The sequence below is a fragment of the Elaeis guineensis genome, chromosome 3, assembly GCF_000442705.2.
Source record: "Elaeis guineensis isolate ETL-2024a chromosome 3, EG11, whole genome shotgun sequence".
Lineage (NCBI taxonomy): Eukaryota > Viridiplantae > Streptophyta > Magnoliopsida > Arecales > Arecaceae > Elaeis > Elaeis guineensis.
Window position 1 is genome coordinate 58,513,408 of NC_025995.2, and position 26,265 is coordinate 58,539,672.

A 26,265-nucleotide genomic window follows, 5' to 3' on the forward strand; every position below is an offset into this window, starting at 1 on the left:
GGGCAAGTGATAAGTTATCCATTCAAATTCCAACATGCTATTGTTTTTTTTTTTTTTTTTTTTTTTTTTTTTGAATTTGAATGGCTAACTAATTATTTTATCCATCCATATGGTGCACAAATGAGGGTGTGGGAAGGGTTTTGCGTGAGAAAAATTTCATGAGAAGTTTCTTCTCGTGAATTCAAATGGGTGCAAGGAAGTTGGGTGTCGCAGGGAATTTAAAACAAGGTGGTTTGATTCAAATTGAGCCAACCTAGTTTAAAATAGGTTGCACAATTAGACCAATTAAACCCAACATAATTAGGCTTAATTAGGCTCAATAAAATCCTAATCAAATCAGGAATTAACTAAACCTAACCCTGATCAAATCAGGGACTAAACCACCTTAGCGATTAGGTCAACATTTAACCTAATCGGGTCAATCCAAACTGAATCCAATTCAATTGGACTTGATCCAAAAATAATTACTCAATCAAATTGAGTTAATTAGTGATTAAATCACTAATTAAACCTCTATAAATATTGAGTCCAAATCCGATGGGCAATCAGGCATCAGAGACCATCGATATAAAACCCTGATCAAAGAGTTCAATTTCAAATTCAAAATTTGAAATTCAAAATTTTGACCCCGGTACCCAAAATGTGTGGAACTCATGATTAGAGAATCCTAATTCTCAATCATAGAGTCTCAGATAGATAAGACTCATAATCAGCCATCAGATCAGAAAGGAACCTCTAATGTGGTGTGACCCCGTAGGTTCGAACCTAAACCGGTAGCACAGGAACCAATTCCTGTACTAATCGAAGTGACCATCTAGCAATGATACCCGATGATCGGATAGGTCGAATAATCGCAATCGCAACATTCAGAACCTACGTGAATATGGTTACCGTATAATTCATCTCTTTTGACCCCTGTGTTTAGGATGACTCAGGGTTAAACTGTCAACCCTGATGATATCATCCGAATCGTGCTCAACTCAATTAGTCCTGTGACTCCTCACTAGGACTACCCTGGCCAAGGTTTTACTAAATTGAAACAGACTGTACACAGCTCCTAAACTGGAGTGGTCAATCCCATCTTGACACACGCACCGACAAGTCAAGTACTTGACTACACCCAGCAACCTTCCGTCACTGAATTAGAAATTCAGGTAGTCCAGTGCCTAAGTGCAGTGAGTTGCTTGCAAGTCACTGTGGCGGTCTCAGGTCGGAGGGACATTTATACCCATATCCCATCGGAGCAAATCTTGACAGCAGAAATAGCTCCGGAGTTGGTCACGTTCAGTGCAGATGTACATTACATCTCACTTGTATGCCATACCAGTGTCTCCAACTCTTTGGTTATGAGGACAACCAACCCATATGGCACACAACGACCTATGCTCGATAAACGTTGTCGTCCTTGGTAACAACGTATCATTTGGTCGCAACATGTTTAAGGACTAAGCGACAAATCCTCCTTTATCGAGTCTAAATAGTCCTAAGGACTTCACCACAACACAGGAGTTCATTAGAAGATGAAACATTTGTGATGAAAAAATACCAAAATAACTTTTATTTATTTATAATTCATGTACTAATACAAAAGGAGTACAACCGTCAACAGACTGACGATTGGCTTTGGGACACTATTCCCAACAATCTCCCACTTGGCCTAAAGCCTATCGGTGCAGTATCTAATACCCATCTTCGACTTGTAGTCGTTGAACTCCTTCACCGCAATGGCTTTAGTGAATGGGTCGGCCAGGTTCTCCTTTCCGTCGATCTTCTGAAGGTCGACGTCACCTCGATCCACGATCTTCCGGATGAGATGGTAGCGGCGCAGAATATGCTTCGTCCACTGGTGGCCTTTGGTTCCTTCGCCTGAGCAATGGCTCCAGAGCTGTCGCAGTAGAGCAGAACTGGACCAACAAGGGAGGGTGCTACTCTGAGCTCGGTGATGAATTTTTTCAGCCACACCGCTTCTTTGGCAGCATCTGATGCAGCAGTATACTCCGCCTCGCATACTGAATCAGCCACAGTGTGCTGCTTGGAACTCTTCCAGCAGACAGCCCCACCATAAAAGGTAAAAATAAATCCTGACACACTCTTGCTATCATCGCGATCAGACTGGAAACTAGAGTCTGTAAACCCTATAAGTCTCAAGTCTGATTCACCATATATAAGCCACTGGTCCTTAGTATTTCTTAAATACTTCACGATGGTTTTAACAACCTTCCAGTGATTCTCTCCTGGATCAGATTGGTATCTACTCACTACCCCTAGTGAGTATGCCACATCTGATCGTGTACATGTCATGGCGTACATGATAGATCCCACTGTCGAAGCATATGGAATCCTACCCATACGCTCTCTCTCTTGAGGTGTTGTCGGACAATCCCTCTTCAAGAGAGAAATTCCATGGCCTATCGGTAGATAGCCTTTGTTGGAATTTTCCATGCTGAACCTTTTAGCATAGTATCAATGTACGTGGACTGGGATAAGCCAAGCAACTTTTTGGATCTATCTCTATAGATCCTCATCCCTAGGATGTAGGAAGCTTCTCCCAGATCCTTCATGGAGAACTGTGACGATAGCCAAATCTTTATTCCCTGTAATGCAGGGACATCATTCCCGATTAAGAGAATGTCATCCACATACAATACAAGAAATACTACTACTGGACCATTAGCCCACTTATAAATGCAGTGCTCTTCTCCGTTCTTAACGAAGCCATACGTTTTGATCGTCCTATCAAAACGTATGTTCCAACTCGAGATGCCTGCTTAAGTCCATAAATGGACCTCTGTAGCTTGCACACTTTAGACTCATCTGTGGATGTGAACCCTTCAGGTTGTATCATATACACCTCTTCGTCCAGCTCTCCGTTTAGGAAAGCTATCTTCACATCCATCTGCCAGATTTCATAGTCCAGATGGGCAGCTATCGCAAGCATAATCCGAATGGATTTGAGCATTGCCATAGGAGAAAATGTCTCGTCATAGTCTATATCATAACGTTGACGATATCCCTTGGCAACCAGATGGGCTTTATAGGTCTCCACCTTTTCGTCTGCGCCCCTCTTCCTTTTGAAGACCCACTTATACCCTATGGGTTTTACTCCTTGGGTGGGTCAACCAATGTCCACACATTGTTGACCTTCATGGCTCCATTTCGGATTTCATGGCCTCTAGCCATTTCTCAAAGTCAGGTCTCTGCATTGCATCCATGTAGGTGATCGGATCCTCATCATTTTCATCAAGTTCGACAGGATCACCATCCCGGACCAAGAAACCATAGTATCTATCCGGTTGATGTGGTACTCTACCAGACCGCCTTAAGGGTGCATAATCAATGGGCTCCGGATCTGATCTAATCAAATCCGGTTCAGGTTCAGTAATATGTGTCGGTTTTTCCACCTGTCGAACTTCGTCAAGTTCGACTTTAGAGGCAACAGTTCTTCACTAAGGAACTCCTTTTCTAAAAAGATTGCCTTAAGGCTGACAAACACCTTTTGCTCATCAACAAGGTAGAAATAATACCCTTTGGTCTCTTTTGGGTACCCTATAAAATTACACTTGTCAGACCTAGGTCCAAGCTTGTCTAAAATTAAATGTTTAACATAAGTCGGACACCCCCAAACCCTAAAGTGCGAGAGTACTGGCTTACGTCCTATCCATATCTCATATGGCGTTTTGGCTACAGACTTACTCGGAACTCTATTTAGAAGGTAACAAGCTGATTCGAGTGCATATCCCCAGAGGGAGATCGGCAGACCAGCAAACCCCATCATGGATCGAACCATGTCTAACAGGGTCCGATTCCTCCTTTCAGACACACCATTATGCTGTGGTGTTCCAAGAGGAGTCCACTGAGAGAGAATCCCATTCTCCTCTAGATACGTCAGAAACTCATTAGAAATGTATTCACCTCCTCGATCAGATCGAAGAGTTTTAATACACTTCCCAGTTTGTTTTTCTACCTCATTTCGGAATAGTTTGAACATTTCAAATGATTCCGACTTATGCTTCATTAAATAGACATACCCATACCTAGATAGGTCGTCTGTGAAGGTTATGAAGTAGAAAAATCCACCTTTTGTACTTGAGCTCATGGGTCCACATACATCAGAATGTACTAGACCTAAGAGTTCACTGGCTCGCTCACCTTTTTCAGTAAAAGGTGACTTGGTCATCTTTCCAAGAAGACAGGACTCACAGGTTGGAAGTGATTCACAATCACTAACTTCAAGAATTCTTCTTGAGCCAACCTGTTTATCCTGTTCTTATTGATATGACCTAGCCTACAGTGCCAAAGGTAGACTTCTGACACATTATCTATTCTAGAGCGTTTACCAAATTTTTGAACCACATTAACAGGCTGTGATAGTAAGTAAATTCTATTATTTAATTGTCCAACAAATATTGTAACACCATTCAAAATGATATTGCAAATATTTCTTTTTATTAAAAAATCATAACCGTACATGGCCAAAAGGTCTACAGAAATAATATTTAATAAAAAACTTGGACAATAGTGACATTCACTCAGAATTACATTACAAGAATTGATTATAAGACTCATGATTCCTAAAGCTAGAACTGGAACTTTGCTTCCATCTCCAACATTCAGGAACCTCTCGCCTTCATCAAATCTCCTACTGACCTGCAGACCCTGCATCGAATTACAAATATGATAAGGCTTCCGGTATCCAATACCCAGGCAGTAGTATCACAAATCGAAAAGTTGCAAGGAGTTATCATATAATTACCTTGCTTCTTCTTTGGCCTGTTCGAGTCTAGGGAGGCAATGTATTGAAGACAGTTCCTCTTCCAATGCCCGTGCTTCTTGCAAAAGAAGCACTTCGCCTGGCTCTGGTCGTGCTTGCGCTTTTGGTCTGACCCCGTGCTACTGTCCCAGCATGAGATTGCACCTTCTTATTTTTCTTCTTCTGGTTCTTCTTCCCCTTCCCAAAGGGTTGACGACGAGAAGAAGACCCTCCCACTACATTCACCGACTCCTTATGGAGTTGGTGATCCTTCTCAAAGTTCTGCAGCAACCCCAACAATCTGTGGTAGTTTACTGCAGGCTTTGTCATTCGAAAATGAGTAAGGAATGGGAGGAAGGACTTGGGCAAGGAATTAAGGATCGCATCCTTACCGAGCTGCTCGTGCAGAGGAAAGCCCAATTTGCTTAGGCGCTCAATCATCTCAATCATGTACAGTACATGATCAGTGACTGAGGCCCCATCCCTCATCCGAGCATTGAAAATGGCACAACTAGTTTTGTGCCTTTCAACATCGTCAGGCGTGCCAAAGGAGTCGTTCAACATTTGAAGCATCTCCTGTGGCTGGGCATTTTCAAACCTTCAGCTGAACTTGTCATTCATTGCTGCCAGCATAATACATCGAACGGTGGTGCGGTCATTGAGCCACTTCAAGTAAGTGTCTCGGATCGCCTTACTAGCGTTCGGAGCTGACTCCTCAGGTGCTGGATCCGTTACTACATAAAGGATCCGCTCATGCTCAAGGATGATTTTCAATTTTCGATACCAGCTATCGAAATTGGGTCCCATGAGCTTGTCATTATCTAATAATGACCAGAGCGACAGGGTAGTGGCCATAGCTGCTTAAAGGAAAATGAGACCTCTATTAGTACATAAATTAATACTAAAGACTTGGATTTTAGTCTAAATTTTTTCCAATATTTTTACGAACTGGTAGCCTCATCCTCCAATTCGAGGAATTACTTTAATTCCTTAATGGTTACTAGAATCCACACAGACTACACACGAGCCCAACTTTGGTTGGTCAACCCATGTGCATCTATGGGTAGGTTCTTAACCAGTTGTTTCTCTAAACAACTTCTAGTAATTGATTTTGCCCCAGAACCTAATCAGTAGGCTTTGGCCTCCACTGAAAAGATCTGGTTAGGTCCAACCATTAACATGACTTAATTTAGTGAATCGGACCAATAAATGATCAGGCCCGACTTTGGCTGGCCAACCTAACCACCATCAGAAAGACTCAATCAAATTATCATATTATGAATAATAATTCATTAGCCAATGAGCACCAGGCCTTTGGGCCTCCAATGATCATTGAACTAATGGACTCATTATCACTCACTTAATGGGAGGCTATGACTTAGTTATCATTATAACTTAATCATTTTAGGGACCTAATAATTTTAAGGATTTTATTAAAGAATAGTAGAGAGGAAATCATCCAGCTAATTTCAATCCTCCCACTGACTTCACCAAGTCAGATTAAAAAAGGATTTAATTAAAGCTGGCATTAGGAGCACCTAAATCAGTCACACTGATTTACCTAATGACATGGGTGAGCTCTAATCACCAAGTGATCTAATCAAAATCTAACTTACCAGATTGGCCAGGTAAGTGAGATCAGTGGTGGGGATTTGCCATTAACTCGTCAATGATCGAATCAATGCGAGTAGCTCCCGCTTAAGAACCACTGGTCAAAACTGCCGAACTTACCTTAGACACCAACCGGTTCATTAGTTTTAATTTTGATCAACTTAGTAAATAGGGCTCCACTGCGTAGCCATGAATTAAGTCCATCTTGGTCTAGTTAAAGATATGGACCCATTCAACTACAACTATTGAAGTTGAGTCTAGAGTATCCTTGACCTAATCTAATTCAACTTTTGATTAGATTTGATCAATTACTCTATTTAGTCTATTTTTTAAACTAACCTTAGGTCTAACCCAATTATGGACCTAATTCATCTAACCCATTGATCCACAAGTTTATGCAATTGTCTTAGGTCTTAATTCATAATTCTAGACCTACTAGACAATAATTAATTCTTTATATTAAGTACTTGGGCTGATGGGTCAGGGTTTGGCATTTCGAAAATAATTTTCAAATTTGAAAGATTTTATTTTCTGTTCACCAAATGTGTTAACTCATTTCACAAACGGGTCAGCACATTTCATAAACAGTAATTCTATTGCTCATTTCATAACAGAAAATAACTCAAAATAAATCATAAATTTTCTTTTAGATCTAATCTAACACATTCATGATAAATTTTTTAATTAAGTCCTTTCACTGCTTCATCGGCATGGGATGTAATTGCATCGGCACCCCTACCATTATAGGAGACCCCATCGAATGGGAAGAGAGGGCCTTTAAACCCTACTTTTCTCCTATGACCGGACGGCCATGGCAACCAACCCAATTAGATTACTTGCTACTTGGATCAAGTATATCTAAATATACTAATTTCAAAATTTAAATTTTGAATTTCAAATTTTAAATTTTAAATTTCAAATTTGAGATTTCAACCAAATTTCAAATTTCAAAATTTCAATCTTTAAATTTTAAATTTTGAATTTTGAATTTCAAATTTCAAATTTTGAATTTTAAATTTTAAATTTCAAATTTAAGATTTCAACCAAATTTCAAATTTTGAATTTTGAATTTTGAATTTCAAATTTCAAATTTCAAATTTCAAATTTGAGATTTCAACCAAATTTCAAATTTCAAATTTTGAATTTCAAATTTGAAACTTCTAACAAATTTTAAATTTCAAATTTTAAATCTTTTTGAATTTCAAATTTTGAATTTTGAATTTCAAATTTAAACTTAAAGATTACACCTTAATCTACGCATGTGCATATGTATATCATATTCTAGAACCATGCTCTGATACCATTTGAAGCGAAAATTTAGTGCAGGGGCAAAATGGTAATTTTAAAACTTTTTCAAAATTACTATTTTACAGTGGAATTATTAATTAATCTCATTAATTCATATTAATTAACCCTACACTAGGATCTAAATATGATACAACAGCATGCATTTAAATTTAAAATTCAAATTTGAATCAGTAAACATTTTACAGTATTGTGTTCAGAACACATCACCTTTTGTGGGTAGTCGATCACCGCAATCTGATCACCGTCGAAGGGCTCTGATCATCACGTTACAGTCACACAAATGTCTGGCCTCTGCGGATCATCCACACGAAGCTCCCGTCTGATCAGCTCCTCACGAATGCTAGTTCGTGATTTCACTCTTTTGATGGCAGATGTTGATCGAACTCCTTCGATCGATGTGTGCTGACTTCTCGGATGCTCTGAATCATCTGTACAGTTGCTTGAGAGGTTGATGGATCTCTCCCTAAAATTTGGTGGACTCACGACACTCGTGGCACACCAATCTCACTTCCCGAACCCTAGGTAGAAACCCTAGGGTACACACCAAAAACCCTGCACCCAATTTTCTCTCTTTTCTTTCTTTTTCTCTCGGAAGGTTTTGGACCTTCACCTTATGCAGAAGCCTTCTTCACACCTCAAAGTTTCTCTCCTTAAATTTCTACGCACGTCCCACCTTTCTCCTCTTTTTAAAACAACGTCGAACTTGTCTTATCCGCGTGAGAGGATAAAGACAAGAGGTTACACATTTGAATTCAAATCAAATTTGAATTCAAACGAAAACCAACTTATCCCTATCCTTTTGGGTGTGAGAAGAGAAGGGGTGTGGCTCTTTGTGCGTGGAAAATGTTTCATGAGAAACCTTTTCTCGTGTAAGTAATGTGGCGCACAAAATGGATAAGGATGAAAGGGCAAGTGATAAGTTATCCATTCAAATTCAAACATGCTTTGAATTTGAATGGCTAACTAATTATTTTATCCATCCATATGGTGCACAAATGAGGGCGTGGGGAAGGGTTTTGCGTGAGAAAAATTTCATGAGAAGTTTCTTCTCGTGAATTCAAATGAGTGCAAGGAAGTTGGGTGTCGCAGGGAATTTAAAACAAGGTGGTTTGATTCAAATTGAGCCAACCTAGTTTAAAATAGGTCAAGCACAATTAGACCAGATTAAACCCAACATAATTAGGCTTAATTAGGTTCAATAAAATCCTAATCAAATCAGAAATTAACTAAACCTAACCCCTGATCAAATCAGAGACTAAACCACCTTAGCGATTAGGTCAACATTTAACCTAATCGGGTCAATCCAAACTGAATCCAATTCAATTGGACTTGATTCAAAAATAATTACTCAATCAAATTGAGTTAATTAGTGATTAAATCACTAATTAAATCTCTCATAAATATTGAGTCCAAATCCGATGGGCAATCAGGCATCAGAGACCATCGATATGAAACCCTGATCAAAGAGTTCAAATTTCAAATTCAAAATTTGAAATTCAAAATTTTGACCCCGGTACCCAAAATGTGTGGAACTCATGATTAGAGAATCCTAATTCTCAATCATAGAGTCTCAGATAGATAAGACTCATAATCAGCCATCAGATCAGAAAGGAACCTCTAATATGTGTGACCCCGCAGGTTCGAACCTAAACCGGTAGCACAGGAACCAATTCCTGTACTAATCGAAGTGACCATCTAGCAATGGTACCCGATGACCGGATAGGTCGAATAATCACAATCGCAACATTCAGAACCTACGTGAATATGGTTACCATATAATTCATCTCTTTTGACCCCTGTGTTTAGGACGACTCAGGGTTAAACTGTCAACCCTGATGATATCATCCGAATCGTGCTCAACTCAATTAGTCCTGTGACTCCTCACTAGGACTACCCTGGCCAAGGTTTTTCTAAATTGAAACATGACTGTACATAGCTCCTAAATTGGAGTGGTCAATCCCATCTTGACACACGCACCGATAAGTCAAGTACTTGACTACACTCAGCAACCTTCCGTCACTGAATTAGAAATTCAGGTAGTCCAGTGCCTAAGTGCAGTGAGTTACTTGCAAGTCACCGTGGCGGTCTCAGGTCAGAGGGACATTTATACCCATATCCCATCGGAGCAAATCTTGACAGCAGAAATAGCTCCGGAGTTGGTCACGTTCAGTACAGATGTACCATTACATCTCACCTGTATGCCATACCAGTGTCTCCACACTCTTTGGTTATGAGGACAACCAACCCATATGGCACACAACGACCTATGCTCGATAAACATTATCATCCTTGGTAACAACGTATCATTTAGTCGCGAACATGTTTAAGGACTAAGTGACAAATCCTCCTTTGTCGAGTCTAAATAGTCCTAAGGACTTCACCACAACACAGGAGTTCATTAGAAGATGAAACATTTGTGATGAAAAAATGTCAAAATAACTTTTATTTATTTATAATTCATGTACTAATACAAAAGGAGCACAACCGTCAACAGGCTGACGATTGGCTTTGGGACACTATTCCCAACACTAGGAAGGTCTCAAATTAACTGTCAATCGAGATTGCTTCCTCTATATTGTATTTTAACCTTTCAAATATATCTCATGGATTACTCTGACCAAGGCTTTACTAAATTAAAATATAGCGATACATTAACTCCAATAATTCGAAGGGGTCAATCCCATCTTGATCTACATAAACTTTACAAGTACTTGACTGTACCCAATAGCCTTCCATCACTACATTAAAAATTCAGGTAGTTCGGCACCAAAGCCTAGTGAGTTGCTTGCAAGTCACTATGATGATCTCAGGTCTGAAGGATATTTATACCCATGTATTTTGCGAGAAGCTCTTGACAGTAGAATGCTTAGCAGGTGAGTCACTTGTTCCATGATGATATACCCTTATATCTCACCTGTATGCCATATCAGTGTCACCATACTCCTTGGTTAAGAGAATAACCAACCCATATGGTACACAAAGATCTTCACTCAATAAACGTCATTGTCTCATAATGACGTATCATTTGATCATGAACTTATTTGAAAACTATACGATAAATCTTCTCTTTATCGTACACTAACATAGTTCTACAGACTTCATCAAGTACAAGAGTTCAAGGAAGATGTCACTTTGTGATGAAAAATATTAGAATAACTATTATTCAATAATCAATAATTCATATATAAGGATGAACTCAATTGTCACACGATTGATTTTAGAACACAATTCCCAACAACAACAACTTCCAAAATAAAGCATTTCTTGTTATTCATTAGTCTTTACAATGAAAAAGCCAGTGCTCTAAGCACTTTACAAAGAAAAAGCTCATGTTTTGAACACTTTAGAGGATGGTTGCTCTAGGCACCGTCTTACAAACAAGAGAAGAAAGAAAAGAGAAAGAAAAAGAGGATGATAGAAGAAGAAAAGGAGGATAGCAGAAGATGGAGAGGAAAATAAGAGAAGGAGATAAGGAGGGACATCTTGCTGCAATTGATGGAGCATCGGATTGGCCAGGTGAGCTGGTTTGATTTTCATCTATCGAGGACTTCATCTTCTCACTGTCCGGATGAGCTAATTTAATCTTCATCCATCGAGATCTCTACCTCTTCATCGGTACTGCCAGTCTGTATACCATGAAGTTCTAGATATGGTATTATTCTCAATAGATGGATCTTACAATCATCAAAACCCTCGATGAAGGTGGCGGCGGCAATGTCGAGCATTTTTCTCCTGAACACTGCAGAATCTCAGAACTCTGTAATGCAGTGCTCCTGAATTGTAGGCGGGATGTGCTCAAGTTGATGGGGGAGTCAGTCGCAGGAGGCAAAGGAGGGGGGCCCCATGAGAAGAGAATGTGCTGGCCCATTTAGCTCTCTCCCTTTCACGAGCTAAATATCTCCAACGGGCATCCCTTGCAAAAGTATTTCATTCTCTCACCCATTGCTTAATTAACTCCAAGGGTGATAGATTCGAAGGCAACTACATGGCAGCAGGCGAAGAAGGGGACTTCTTGCCACAGAAGGAGGGGTAGCGATCCTTTTGCTCTTTGATTCCCTATTTATAGGCGCTAGCAACCACATCATCATCAATCGATGCTTCCCAAGAGTTAATGTTCAAGCAATTAATGACGCCACTTCTTTGGAGTGGGAATAAATTTCTATGGTGCTTTGCAAAACAAAATGTGCCCACGTGGCACATCTTCATAGATCCCATGCTATCTCCTAGGTGTGGCCTTGTCGGGTGAGTCATTGACCGCCATTCTCCATAATCATCCATATTTAAGGAAGCAGAATGAGGTTACCATTCAATTAAATTACCTCAGATCGGCATGAGTAAGTTCACATAATAGAAGTATGACAAAAAAGATTCTCTCCCTTTCAAAATTTTCTTATAATGATACTAAAACACGAAAAAAATACAAAAATTATGGGACAGCATTTGAACCTGAGGTGCCAGCTACTGAGACATCTATCATGGTAGGATCTCAGATTTTATCTAAGAAATTCAAGTCAAGACTCAGATATTTGGCAGTAACTCAGACTCGAATAGACTGTCTTCCAGCATCATAGGCATCTACGAAATATTCAGCTCTTTTTTCTTCATATTCTTCTGAGGCATGAAAGTCCTCCAAGCCTTAGAAGCGGCCTCGATTGTTTGCTTCTCTTCCACCTCCAATCGGGCCTTCAGCTCTCTTATTTCCTTCTGCAGGTGAGAGTTCTCCTCGCTAGCAGCCGCATTTCTCTTCGTTTGAGCTTTGAACTCTGCTGTCTTGCCCAATAGTCAAGAATTCTCCTCAACAGCCTTCCTCAACATCGCCTCAACATTTTCAGCTCTCCTCTCGATGGTGTCGGCTTTCATAGAGATTTCTCCGACTTCCTTCTTGGCCTTTTCTTTTGCTCTTTTGAGCGTCTCAGCTTCAAGCCCAGACTTCTTCACCTCTTTGGCTAGCTCATGCGAGCTTTCAATGGACCCATTCAAGTAATGAGTGAGCTGGTAAGTGAAAAAAAATTTATCAGTAATAAATGAGTATACAGTAAGTGCTAAATGAGAAAGCTTCAATATATCCAGATGAGGCAATCCATGGCTCCTCTCCTCATCTCTCTCCGAGGAACGTTTAGTAGCTCGTTTGCATCGGTAGGGAGGAGCAATTTGAAGAGTAGCTTGCTTGCCAGTATCGGATCCCTCAGCGCTGTGCTGGGAAAGGTACAGGATTTCATGCATGAATTTCAAAATAATTTTGAAATATAATATAGCGAAACATATAAATTAAATAATTTACTCTACAAATGCATGTAATCAAATTACTAAACCCTACAATTAGGACCTATAATATGTCATATTATATTTATAAATCAGAAAATAAAAGCTTTGGTATTGATCAAATCAGTACCCTAGATTTAAAATAATTTTAGATCTAAAACCTAGATCACATCTAGATAAGAGAAGAGATCAGATCTCTTACCTTCATGCGGATCGAAAACTCCATGATTGATTTTTTTTGTTGTCTTTAAAGCCGCACATGCATCCGACCTCTACAGGTGATCCACATGAGACTGCAACAAAATTGAAAGTTCGTTGAATGAAGATCCACTCAAAGTGCTAGCTTTTTGTGGATTCCTCCGGATGGTTAATCTAAAAAAAATATTCTTCGGATCTCTTGGATATTTCAAGAGGTGAAAAATATGAGGAGGAATGAGGAAGAAGTCAAACCCTTTGATCTCCCTAAAATCAAAAATAATATGTAATAGAAAAAGGTCCTAAGAGAAGACAGATCTTCTCTTTCAGTACATCAACGATTGATGTCCTGAGAACATCTCTATGCTAGGTCATGAGGAGACCTTCTCCTCTAGATATTTTTCAAACTTTTAGATCTTATGATATCAGATTTTTCTCATAGAAAAATCTCATGATTTATGGAGAAGAAGTGTTCTAAAAAAAACTTTAAGAGAAGACCTTCTTTTCTTCTTCTTCTCTCATCAGAACATGATCAGATCATGTCCAAATTAGATCACCATGCTCCAACTCATTGGAGCACAGATCCACCATGCCATCCCTCTTTCTCTCTCAAATTTTTATCACATAAAAATATAAAATAAAAAGAGAATAATCTGAAAAGAAAACAATAAGAGAAAACAATCTTCTCTCTTACCTTTTGTTTCTTCAAGACATCAACTTTTGATCTCTTGATTGAAGACTCTCCTCCAAGGATATTGATGCCTCAAACCACCCATGCCATCCTCTTTCTTCTTTACTTTTTCTATCCAAAAAACTATAGATTTTAGACTCCTTATATTTATCATATGGGGCGGCAACTTTATATAAGGTAAACTAGGTCATAAGACCTAGTCTAACAAGGAGTCCATGGGGCGTCCAACTCTTGGATGCCCCTTCCCTTATCTAATTCATGGAGAGCATGAAATCAAGCATAAAAGGGGTGACAAAATGAAAGGATAGGCTTGGAGAAAGTTGGCGCAAGAGAGGAGAGAAGAGTTCTTGTGAAGAGGGACTCTTTCAAAAAGAAAATAAACCTAAACCACTTTCCATAATAAACCAAATCACTTTCCATATTGAACCAAATCAAATCTGATTCAAATCTCTAGAATAAGTAATGTGAGATCACTTTTCTTAGATATGGATATCACATAAAAAATATCTAAAAATTAATTAGTGGGCATGGGCTTTCTTAGTTGGTGCAAGAGAAGAGATGGAATCCTAGTCTAACTTGGATTCTTATGTAGACTAGGTGAAGTTCTTTGAACCCAATCTAAATTAATTATAACCTAATTAATAATAATTCTAGTCTAACTAAAAGTCTAATTAAATTAAATTAAACCATATTTAATTTTGATTTAAATCCTAACTTAATTAAAAATTAGGTGTATACAAGTCTTAGTCGAATAGGGACTTGTTCTCCCTTGCAACTGACTTATCCAATAAATTAATTAGATTTAATCTAATTAAATTTAAACTAATTCTAATTAAATCAAATTTAATTAGACTTGATCTCAACCCATTTGCTCAATCAGATTGAGCCAATTAGCAATCCAATTGCTAATTGATCCTTTTACAACACTTGCATTAGGTCAAACATCAATCCCATTGATCGTTTAACCTTAGAACGATTCTCAATCATCGATTAACCATCTGATTAGATTACAATCTTTTATGTATGTGATTCTATAGGTTCAAACCTAAGCTGGTAATATAAAAACTAATTTCTGTACCAATCAAAGTAACCATCTAGCAATGATTTCCGACGTCCAGATAGGTCGAATGTATGCAAAACAACATTCTAAGAACCCTAACCCATGGTTACCGTATAATTTATCTCTTTGACCAATAATGCTCAAGATAACTTTGGGTATGCTATCAACACTCATACAAGTCATCTCTATTGTGTCTCAAAATTTTGTAAATCCCGTGACTCCTCACGAGGATTACCCAGGCTTAGGTTTTCCTAAATTGAAACACAGTGAGACATTCTCTTCCTGAAGTTAATCAGGAGTGGTCAATCCCATCTTGACTCACACATCAATTTTACAAATACTTGACTGTACCCAAAAATCTTTCGAACCTATATTAAAAATACAGGCAGTTCAGCACCAAAGCACAGTGAGTTACTTGCAAGTCACCGTGGGGATCTCAAGTCGGAGGGACACTTATACCCATTGGCCTTAGCTAGCTACTCTTGATAGTAGAGTGTTACATTGATCATGTTCAGTGCAGATGTACTCCTACATCTCACCTGGATGCCATATTAGTGTCTCCATACCACTTGGTTACGAGGACAACCAATGCATATGGCATACAGTGACCTACACTTGATAGGTTATCATTTTTGTTAATAACTTATCATTTGGTCATGAACAATTTAAGAACCATCCTATAAATTCTCCTTTATCGATTGATTGTGGTTCTAAGGACTTCATCATAATTTAAAAATTCTTTTAAAGAAGATAGAACTTTTATGATGAACCTACCAAATAACTATTATTATTAGATAATTCATATACTAATTTCAATCATCTACCACTTAGATGATTGGCTTTAGGATACATTTTTCAACAACTCCTACTTGTACTAAAGCCAATTAGAATGATATCAAATATCCTATCTTCCACTTGAGTTCGTAGAACTTCTTAGTTCTGAGGCCTTAGCAAATGGGTGGTCAAGTTCTCCTTTTTCATCGATCTTCCAAAGATCGATGTCACCCTGATCTAAAATCAAAAATAATAGCAATACAGAGTATGCTGGTACTTGGGTTCTTTAGCCAAATTTATGGCTCCAGTGCCATGATAGGACTGGACCATCGATGGAGGGTGCCACTCCCAACCTGCTAATGAAGCTTAGCAACTATACAGCTTACATGGCAGCATTATATGCTACGATGTACTCTACATCACTAACTTAGTAGGCTAAAGTATCCTGCTTGGAACCTTTCCAGCAGATTGTTCCTACAATTAGGGTATGATCCGATACTTTCTTGTTGTCATCTTGATCTGACTGAAATCGAAACATCCATATGTTTAAAGTCAGTATGTCCATATTTGAGTCACTGGACTTTAGTATTTTTCAAATACTTAAGGATTGTCCATACAATCTTCCAGTGATTTTTACTTAGATCAGACTGGTATCTGCTCACTACCATTAGTGAGTATCCCATATCTGGTCTTAAACATGAAGAAATTAGATGACACCCAAACCTTTATTTCTTGTAATGCTGGAATGCCATTTTCGATTAAGAGAATTTCATCCACAGACAACACAAGGAGTAACACTACATAATATTTTGCCCACTTATAAATGCAGGGTTCCTCTTTATTCATAACAAAGACATATGTTCAAAATATATATTCCAACTCTGGGATAATAGCGAAACGGGCTTTATAGGTCTCCACCTTTCCGTCTGCGCTACTCTGATCCTTTTGAAAAATCCATTCACACCCAATGGGTTTTATCCCTTCAGGTGAATCATCTACTGTCCATACACTATTGATTTTCATGGACTTCAATTTTGATTTAATGGCTCTAAGCCACTTCTCAGAGTTAGACCACTGCATTGCATCCCTATAGGTGATCGGATCCTTGTTAATCTCATCGAGCTCAACAGGATCGCCGTCCCAGACCTAGACACTGAAGTGTCTGTCCGGCTAACGTGGTACTCTACCAGATCTCCTTAAAGGTGTTACTTTAATGGACTCCAAGTATGATCTAATCAAATCAAGTTCTGTAGGTTTACTAGATTATGTCGGTTCATTTTATATGAGTCAAACTTCCAAGTTCAATTTGATAGGCATTAGTTCCTTCTCTAAAGAACTTCTTTCCAAAAGGAATGCCCTACTGTTGATGAGCATCTTATGTTCTTCAGTATGATAGAATTAGTAACCCTTAAATACCTATTGAACCAAGAACCAAGTTTATCTGTATGCAAACCTTTGACATAGGCCGATCAACTCCAAACCCAAAGGTAAGAGAGTCTAGGTCTATACCCGATCCATATCTCATATGGAATCTGCACAACAGACTTACTCAGTATATTTTTAGAGTAAAACAGGTAATCACACAAGAGCACAATCCTGAAACAGGCAGAGAAGTAAACCCTATCGTGGATTGAACCATGTCTAACAAAGTTCAACTTCTCCTTTCAGATACACAGTGTTTCGAAAAGGAATCCACCGAGAGAGAATCCAATTCTCTCCTAGAAATGTCACAAACTCACTGGATAAGTATTCACCTCCTCAATTTGATCGAAGAGTTCTAACACCTTATCCAGTTTGTTTCAATCTTTCATTATTGAATCATTTGAACATTTCAAATGATTCAGCCCAGACGCACCCATGCCCAGATAGGTCGTCTGTAATGAAATATTAATATCTTTCTCTAGCACTTAAGTTTACAGGTCCACATATATCACTATGTATGAGACTTAGAACTTTATCAGCTCCTTCACCTTCTCCATTAAAAGGTGACTTTGTCATCTTTCCAAGAAGACAAGACTCACAGGCTATCAATGATTCACAATCATTGATGTGAGGTTTCCCTCTCAAGCTAATCCGTTTATCCTGTTCTTGTCAAGGTGACTAAGCCAAAGATAGACATCCATGGCATTATTTAACTTGGGTGTGTACATTACATTTAATAGGCTGTGTAAATATTAAATATTATTTTCTTATTACCATGTATTATTGTAACATTATTCATAATGATATCACAATAATCTTCCTTTATTAATGAATGATAATCATCTTTGGCCAAAAGACCAACAAAGATTACATTCATCATAGACAATGGACAATAGTAACAATTACTCTGAATGACAATTTTGAAGCGAAAATTTAGTGCAGGGGCAAAATGGTAATTTTAAAACTTTTTCAAAATTACTATTTTACAGTAAAATTATTAATTAATCTCATTAATTAATACTAATTAACCCTACACTAGGATCTAAATATGATACAACAGCATGCATTTAAATTTAAAATTCAAATTTGAATCAGTAAACGTTTTACAGTACTGTGTTCAGAACACATCACCTTTTGCGGGTAGTCGATCACCGCAATCTGATCACCGTCGGGGGGCTCTGATCATCACATCACAGCCACACAAATATCTGACCTCTGCGGATCATCCACATGAAGCTCCCGTCTGATCAGCTCCTCACGAATGCTAGTTCATGATTTCACCCTTTTGATGGAGATGTTGATCGAACTCCTTCGATCGATGTGTGCTGACTTCTCAGATGCTCTGGATCATCTGCATAGTTGCTTGAGAGGTTGATGGATCTCTCCCTAAAATTTGGTGGACTCACGACACTCGTGGCACACCAATCTCACTTCCCGAACCCTAGGTAGAAACCCTAGGGTACACACCAAAAACCCTGCACCCAATTTTCTCTCTTTTCTTTCTTTTTCTCTCGGAAGGTTTTGGACCTTCACCTTGCGCAGAAGCCTTCCTCACGCCCCAAAGTTTCTCTCCTTAAATTTCTACACACGTCCCACCTTTCTCCTCTTTTTAAAACAACGTCGAACGTGTCTTATCCGCGTGAGAGGATAAAGACAAGAGGTTACACATTTGAATTCAAATCAAATTTGAATTCAAACGAAAACCAACTTATCCCTATCCTTTTGAGCATGAGAAGAGAAGGGGCGTGGCTCTTTGTGTGTGGAAAATATTTCACGAGAAACCTTTTCTCGTGTAAGTAATGTGGTGCACAAAATGGATAAGGATGAAAGGGCAAGTGATAAGTTATCCATTCAAATTCAAACATGCTTTGAATTTGAATGGCTAACTAATTATTTTATCCATCCATATGGCACACAAATGAGGGCGTGGGGAAGGGTTTTGTGTGAGAAAAATTTTACGAGAAGTTTCTTCTCGTGAATTCAAATGGGTGCAAGGAAGTTGGGTGTCGCAGAGAATTTAAAACAAGGTGGTTTGATTCAAATTGAGCCAACCTAGTTTAAAATAGGTTAAGCACAATTAGACCAGATTAAACCCAACATAATTAGGCTTAATTAGGCTCAATAAAATCCTAATCAAATCAGGAATTAACTAAACCTAATCCCTGATCAAATCAGGGACTAAACCACCTTAGCGATTAGGTCAACATTTATCCTAATCGGGTCAATCCAAACTGAATCCAATTCAATTTGGACTTGATCCAAAAATAATTACTCAATCAAATTGAGTTAATTAAATCACTAATTAAACCTCTCATAAATATTGAGTCCAAATCTGATGGGCAATCAGGCATCAGAGACCATCGATATGAAACCCTGATCAAAGAGTTCAAATTTCAAATTCAAAATTTGAAATTCAAAATTTTGACCCCGGTACCCAAAATGTGTGAAACTCATGATTAGAGAATCCTAATTCTCAATCATAGAGTCCCAGATAGATAAGACTCATAATCAGCCATCAGATCAGAAAGGAATCTCTAATGTGTGTGACCCCGCAGGTTCGAACCTAAGCCGGTAGCACAGGAACCAATTTCTGTACTAATCGAAGTGACCATCTAGCAATGGTACCTGACTATCGGATAGGTCAAATAATCGCAATCGCAACATTCAGAACCTACGTGAATATGGTTACCATATAATTCATCCCTTTTGACCCCTGTGTTTAGGACGACTCAGGGTTAAACTGTCAACCTTGATGATATCATCCGAATCATGCTCAACTCAATTAGTCCTGTGACTCCTCACTAGGACTACCCTGACCAAGGTTTTGCTAAATTGAAACATGACTGTACACAGCTCCTAAACTGGAGTGGTCAATCCCATCTTGACACACGCACCGACAAGTCAAGTACTTGACTACACCCAGCAACCTTCCGTCACTGAATTAGAAATTCAGGTAGTCCAGTGCCTAAGTGCAGTGAGTTACTTGCAAGTCACCATGGCGGTCTCAGGTCGGAGGAACATTTATACCCATATCCCATCGGAGCAAATCTTGACAGCAGAAATAGCTCCGGAGTTGGTCACGTTCATTGCAGATGTACCATTACATCTCACCTGTATGCCATACCAGTGTCTCCACACTCTTTGGTTATGAGGACAACCAACCCATATGGCACACAACGACCTATGCTCGATAAATATTGTCGTCCTTGGTAACAACGTATCATTTGATCGCGAACATGTTTAAGGACTAAGCGACAAATCCTCCTTTGTCGAGTCTAAATAGTCCTAAGGACTTCACCACAACACAGGAGTTCATTAGAAGATGAAACATTTGTGATGAAAAAATATCAAAATAACTTTTATTTATTTATAATTCATGTACTAATATAAAAAGGAGCACAACCGTCAACAGACTGACGATTGGCTTTGGGACACTATTCCTAACAATCTCCCACTTGGCCTAAAGCCTATCGGTGCAGTATCTAATACCCATCTTCGACTTGTAGTCGTTGAACTCCTTCACCGCAATGGCTTTAGTGAATGGGTCGGCCAGGTTCTTCTTCCCGTCGATCTTCTGAAGGTCAACGTCACCTCGATCCACGATCTCCTGGATGAGATGGTAGCAGCGCAGAATATGCTTCGTCCGCTGGTGTGCCTTTGGTTCTTTCGCCTGAGCAATGGCTCCAAAGCTGTCGCAGTAGAGCAGAACTAGACCAACAAGGGAGGGTGCTACTCCGAGCTCGGTGATGAATTTCCTCAGCCACACCGCTTCTTTGGCAGCATCTGATGCAGCAATATACTCCGCCTCGCATACTGAATCAGCCACAGTGTGCTGCTTGGAACTCTTCCAGCAGACAGCCCCACCATAAAGGGTAAAAATAAATCCTGACACACTCTTGCTATCATCGCGATCAGACTAAAAACTAGAGTCTGTAAACCCTATAAGTGTCAAGTCCGATTCACCATATATAAGCCACTGGTCCTTAGTATTTCTTAAATACTTCAGGATGGTTTTAACAACCTTCCAGTGATTCTCTCCTGGATCAGATTGGTATCTACTCACTACCCCTAATGAGTATGCCACATCTGGTCGTGTACATGTCATGGCGTACATGATAGATCCCACTGTCGAAGCATATGGAATCCTACCCATACGCTCTCTCTCTTGAGGTGTTGTCGGACAATCCCTCTTCGAGAGAGAAATTCCATGGCCTATCGGTAGATAGCCTTTCTTGGAATTTTTCATGCTGAACCTTTTCAGCATAGTATCAATGTACGTGAACTGGGATAAGCCAAGCAACTTTTTGGATCTATCCCTATAGATCCTCATCCCTAGGATGTAGGAAGCTTCTCCCAGATCCTTCATGGAGAACTGTGACGATAGCCAAATCTATATTCCCTGTAATGCAGGGACATCATTCTCGATTAAGAGAATGTCATCCACATACAATATAAGAAATACTACTACTGGACCATTAGCCCACTTATAAATGCAGGGCTCTTCTCCGTTCTTAACGAAGCCACACATTTTGATCGTCCTATCAAAACGTATGTTCTAACTCCGAGATGCCTGCTTAAGTCCATAAATGGACCTATGTAGCTTGCACACTTTAGACTCATCTATGGATGTGAACCCTTCAGGTTGTATCATATACACCGCTTCGTCCAGCTCTCCATTTAGGAAAGCTGTCTTCACATCCATCTGTCAGATTTCATAGTCCAGATGGGCAGCTATCGCAAGCATAATCCGAATGGATTTGAGCATTACCACAGGAGAAAACATCTCGTCATAGTCTATGCCATAACGTTGACGATATCCTTGGCAACCAGACGGGCTTTATGGGTCTCCACCTTTCCGTCTGCACCCCTCTTCCTTTTGAAGACCCACTTACACCCTATGGGTTTTACTCCTTCGGGTGGGTCAACCAATGTCCACACATCGTTGTCCTTCATGGACTCCATTTTGGATTTCATGGCCTCTAGCCATTTCTCAGAGTCAGATCTCTGCATTGCATCCATGTAGGTGATCGGATCCTCATCGTTTTCATCAAGTTCGACAGGATCACCATCCCGGACCAAGAAACCATAGTATCTGTCCGGTTGATGTGGTACTCTACCAGACTGCCTTAAGGGTGCATAATCAATGGGCTCTGGATCTGATCTAATCAAATCCGGTTCAGATTCAGTAACATGTATCAGTTTTTTCACCTGTCGAACTTCATCAAGTTCGACTTTAGAGGCAACAGTTCCTTCACTAGGGAACTCCTTTTCTAAAAAGATTGCCTTAAGGCTGACAAACACCTTTTGCTCATCAGCAAGGTAGAAATAATACCCTTTGGTCTCTTTTGGGTACCCTATAAAATTATACTTGTCAGACCTAGGTCCAAGCTTGTTTGTAATTAAACGTTTAACATAAGCCGGACACCCCCAAACCCTAAGGTGCGAGAGTACTGGCTTACGTCCTATCCATATCTCATATGGCATTTTGGCTACAGACTTACTCGAAACTCTATTTAGAAGGTAACAAGCCAATTCGAGCGCATATCCCCAGAGGGAGATCGGCAGACCAGCAAACCCCATCATGGATCGAACCATGTCTAACAGGGTCCGATTCCTCCTTTCAGACACACCATTATGCTGTGGTGTTCCAGGAGAAGTCCACTGAGAGAGAATCCCATTCTCTCCTAGATACGTCAGAAACTCATTGGAAAGGTATTCACCTCCTCGATCAGATCGAAGAGTTTTAATACACTTTCCAGTTTGTTTTTCTACCTCATTTCGGAATAGTTTGAACATTTCAAATGATTCCGACTTATGCTTCATTAAATAGACATACCCATACCTAGATAGGTCGTTTGTGAAGGTTATGAAGTAGAAAAATCCACCTTTTGCACTTGAGCTCATGGGTCCACATACATCAGAATGTACCAGACCTAAGAGTTCACTGGCTCGCTCACCTTTTCCAGTAAAAGGTGACTTGGTCATCTTCCCAAGAAGACAGGACTCACAGGTTGGAAGTGATTCACAATCACTAACTTCAAGAGTTCCTTCTTGAGCCAACCTGTTTATCCTGTTCTTATTGATATGACCTAGCCTACAGTGCCAAAGGTAGACTTCTGACACATTATCTATTCTAGAGCGTTTGCCGAATTTTTGAACCACATTAACAGGCTGTGATAGTAAGTAAATTCTATTATTTAATTGTCCAACAAATATTGTAACACCATTCAAAATGATATTGCAAATATTTTCTTTTATTAAAAAATCATAACCGTACATGGCCAAAAGGCCTACAGAAATAATATTTAATAAAAAACTTGGACAATAGTGACATTCACTCAGAATTACATTACGAGAATTGATTACAAGACTCATGATTCCTAAAGCTAGAACTGAAACTTTGCTTCCATCTCCAACATTCAGGAACCTCTCGCCTTCATCAAATCTCCTACTGACCTGCAGACCCTGCATCGAATTACAAATATGATAAGGGCTTCCGGTATCCAATACCCAGGCAGTAGTATCACAAATCGAAAAGTTGCAAGGAGTTATCATATAATTACCTTGCTTCTTCTTTGGCCTGTTCGGGTCCAGGGAGGCAATGTATTGAGGACAGTTCCTCTTTCAATGCCCGTGCTTCTTGCAAAAGAAGCACTCCATCTGGCTCTGGTCGTGCTTGCACTTCTTGGTCTGACCCCGTGCTACTGTCCCAGCATGAGATTGCACCTTCTTATTTTTCTTCTTCTTGTTCTTCTTCCCCTTCCCAAAGGGTTGACGACGAGAAGAAGACCCTCCCACTACATTCACCGACTCCTTATGGAGTTGGTGATCCTTCTCAAAGTTCTGCAGCAACCCCAACAATCCGTGGTAGTTTACTGCAGGCTTTGTCATTCGAAAATGAGTAAGGAATGGGAGGAAGGACTTGGGCAAGGAATTAAGGATCGCATCCTTACCGAGCTGCTCATGCAGAGGAAAGCCCAATTTGCTTAGGCGCTCAATCATCTCGATCATGTACAGTACATGATCAGTGGCTGAGGCTCCATCCCTCATCCGAGCATTGAAAATGGCACAACTAGTTTTGTGCCTTTCAACGTCGTCAGGCATGCCAAAGGAGTCGTTCAACATTTGAAGCATCTCCTGTGGCTGGGCGTTCTCAAACCTTCAGCTGAACTCATCATTCATTGCTGCCAGCATAATACATCGAACAGTGGTGCGGTCATTGAGCCACTTCAAGTAAGTATCTCGGATCGCCTTACTAGCATTCGGAGCTGGCTCCTCAGGTGCTGGATCCGTTACTACATAAAGGATCCGCTCATGCTCAAGGACGATTTTCAATTTTCGATACCAGCTATCGAAATTGGGTCTCATGAGCTTGTCATTATCTAATAATGACCGAAGGGACAGGGTAGTGGCCATAGCTGCTTTAAGGAAAATGAGACCTCTATTAGTATATAAATTAATACTAAATACTTGGATTTTAGTCTAAAGTTTTTTCCAATATTTTTACGAACTGGTAGCCTCATCCTCCAATTCGAGGAATTACTTTAATTTCTTAATGGGTACTAGAATCCACACAGACTACACACGAGCCCAACTTTGGTTGGTCAACCCATGTGCATCTATGGGTAGGTTCTTAACTAGTTGTTTCTCTAAACAACTTCTAGTAATTGATTTTGCCCCAGAACCTAATCAGTAGGCTTTGGCCTCCACTGAAAAGATCTAGTTAGGTCCAACCATTAACATGACTTAATTTAGTGAATCGGACCAATAAATGATCAGGCCTGACTTTGGCCGGCCAACCTAACCACCATCAGAAAGACTCAATCAAATTATCATATTATGAATAATAATTCTATTAGCCAATGAGCACCAGGCCTTTGGGCCTCCAATGATCATTGAACTAATGGACTCATTATCACTCACTTAATGGGAGGCTATGACTTAGTTATCATTATAACTTAATCATTTTAGGGACCTAATAATTTTGAGGATTTTATTAAAGAATAGTAGAGAAGAAATCATCCAGCCAATTTCAATCCTCCCACTGACTCCACCAAGTCAGATTAAAAAAGATTTAATTAAAGCTGGCATTAGGAACACCTAAATCAGTCACACTGATTTACCTAATGACATGGGTGAGCTCTAATCACCAAGTGATCTAATCAAAATCTAACTTACCAGATTGGCCAGGTAAGTGAGATCAGTGGTGGGGATTTGCCATTAACTCATCAATGATCGAATCAATGCGAGTAGCTCCCGCTTAAGAACCACTGGTCAAAACTGTCGAACTTACCTTAGACACCAATCGGTTCATTAGTTTTAATTTTGATCAACTTAGTAAATAGGGCTCCACCGCGTAGCCATGAATTAAGTCCATCTTGGTCTAGTTAAAGACATGGACCTATTCAACTACAACTATTGAAGTTGAGTCTAGAGTATCCTTGACCTAATCTAATTTAACTTTTGATTAGATTTGACCAATTACTCCATTTAGTCCATTTTTTAAACTAACCTTAGGTCTAACCCAATTATGGACCTAATTCATCTAACCCATTGACCCACAAGTTTATGCAATTGTCTTAGGTCTTAATTCACAATTCTAGACCTACTAGACAACACTTAATTCTTTTAATTAAGTACTTGGGCTGATGGGTCAGGGTTTGGCATTTTGAAAACAATTTTCAAATTTGAAAGATTTTATTTTCTGTTCACCAAATGTGTTAACTCATTTCACAAACGGGTCAGCACATTTCATAAACAGCAATTCTATTGCTCATTTCATAACAGAAAATAACTCAAAATAAATCATAAATTTTTTTTTAGATCTAATCTAACACATTCATGATAAATTTCTTAATTAAGTCCTTTCGCTGCTTCATCGGCATGGGATATAATTGCATCGGCACCCCTACTGCCATAGGAGACCCCATCGAATGGGAAGAGAGGGCCTTTAAACCCTACTTTTCTCCTATGACCGGACGGCCATGGCAACCAACCCAATTAGATTACTTGCTACTTGGATCAAGTATATCTAAATATACCAATTTCAAAATTTAAATTTTGAATTTCAAATTTCAAATTTCAAATTTTAAATTTCAAATATGAGATTTCAACCAAATTTCAAATTTTGAATTTCCAATCTTTGAATTTTAAAATTTGAATTTTGAATTTCAAATTTCAAATTTGAGGTTT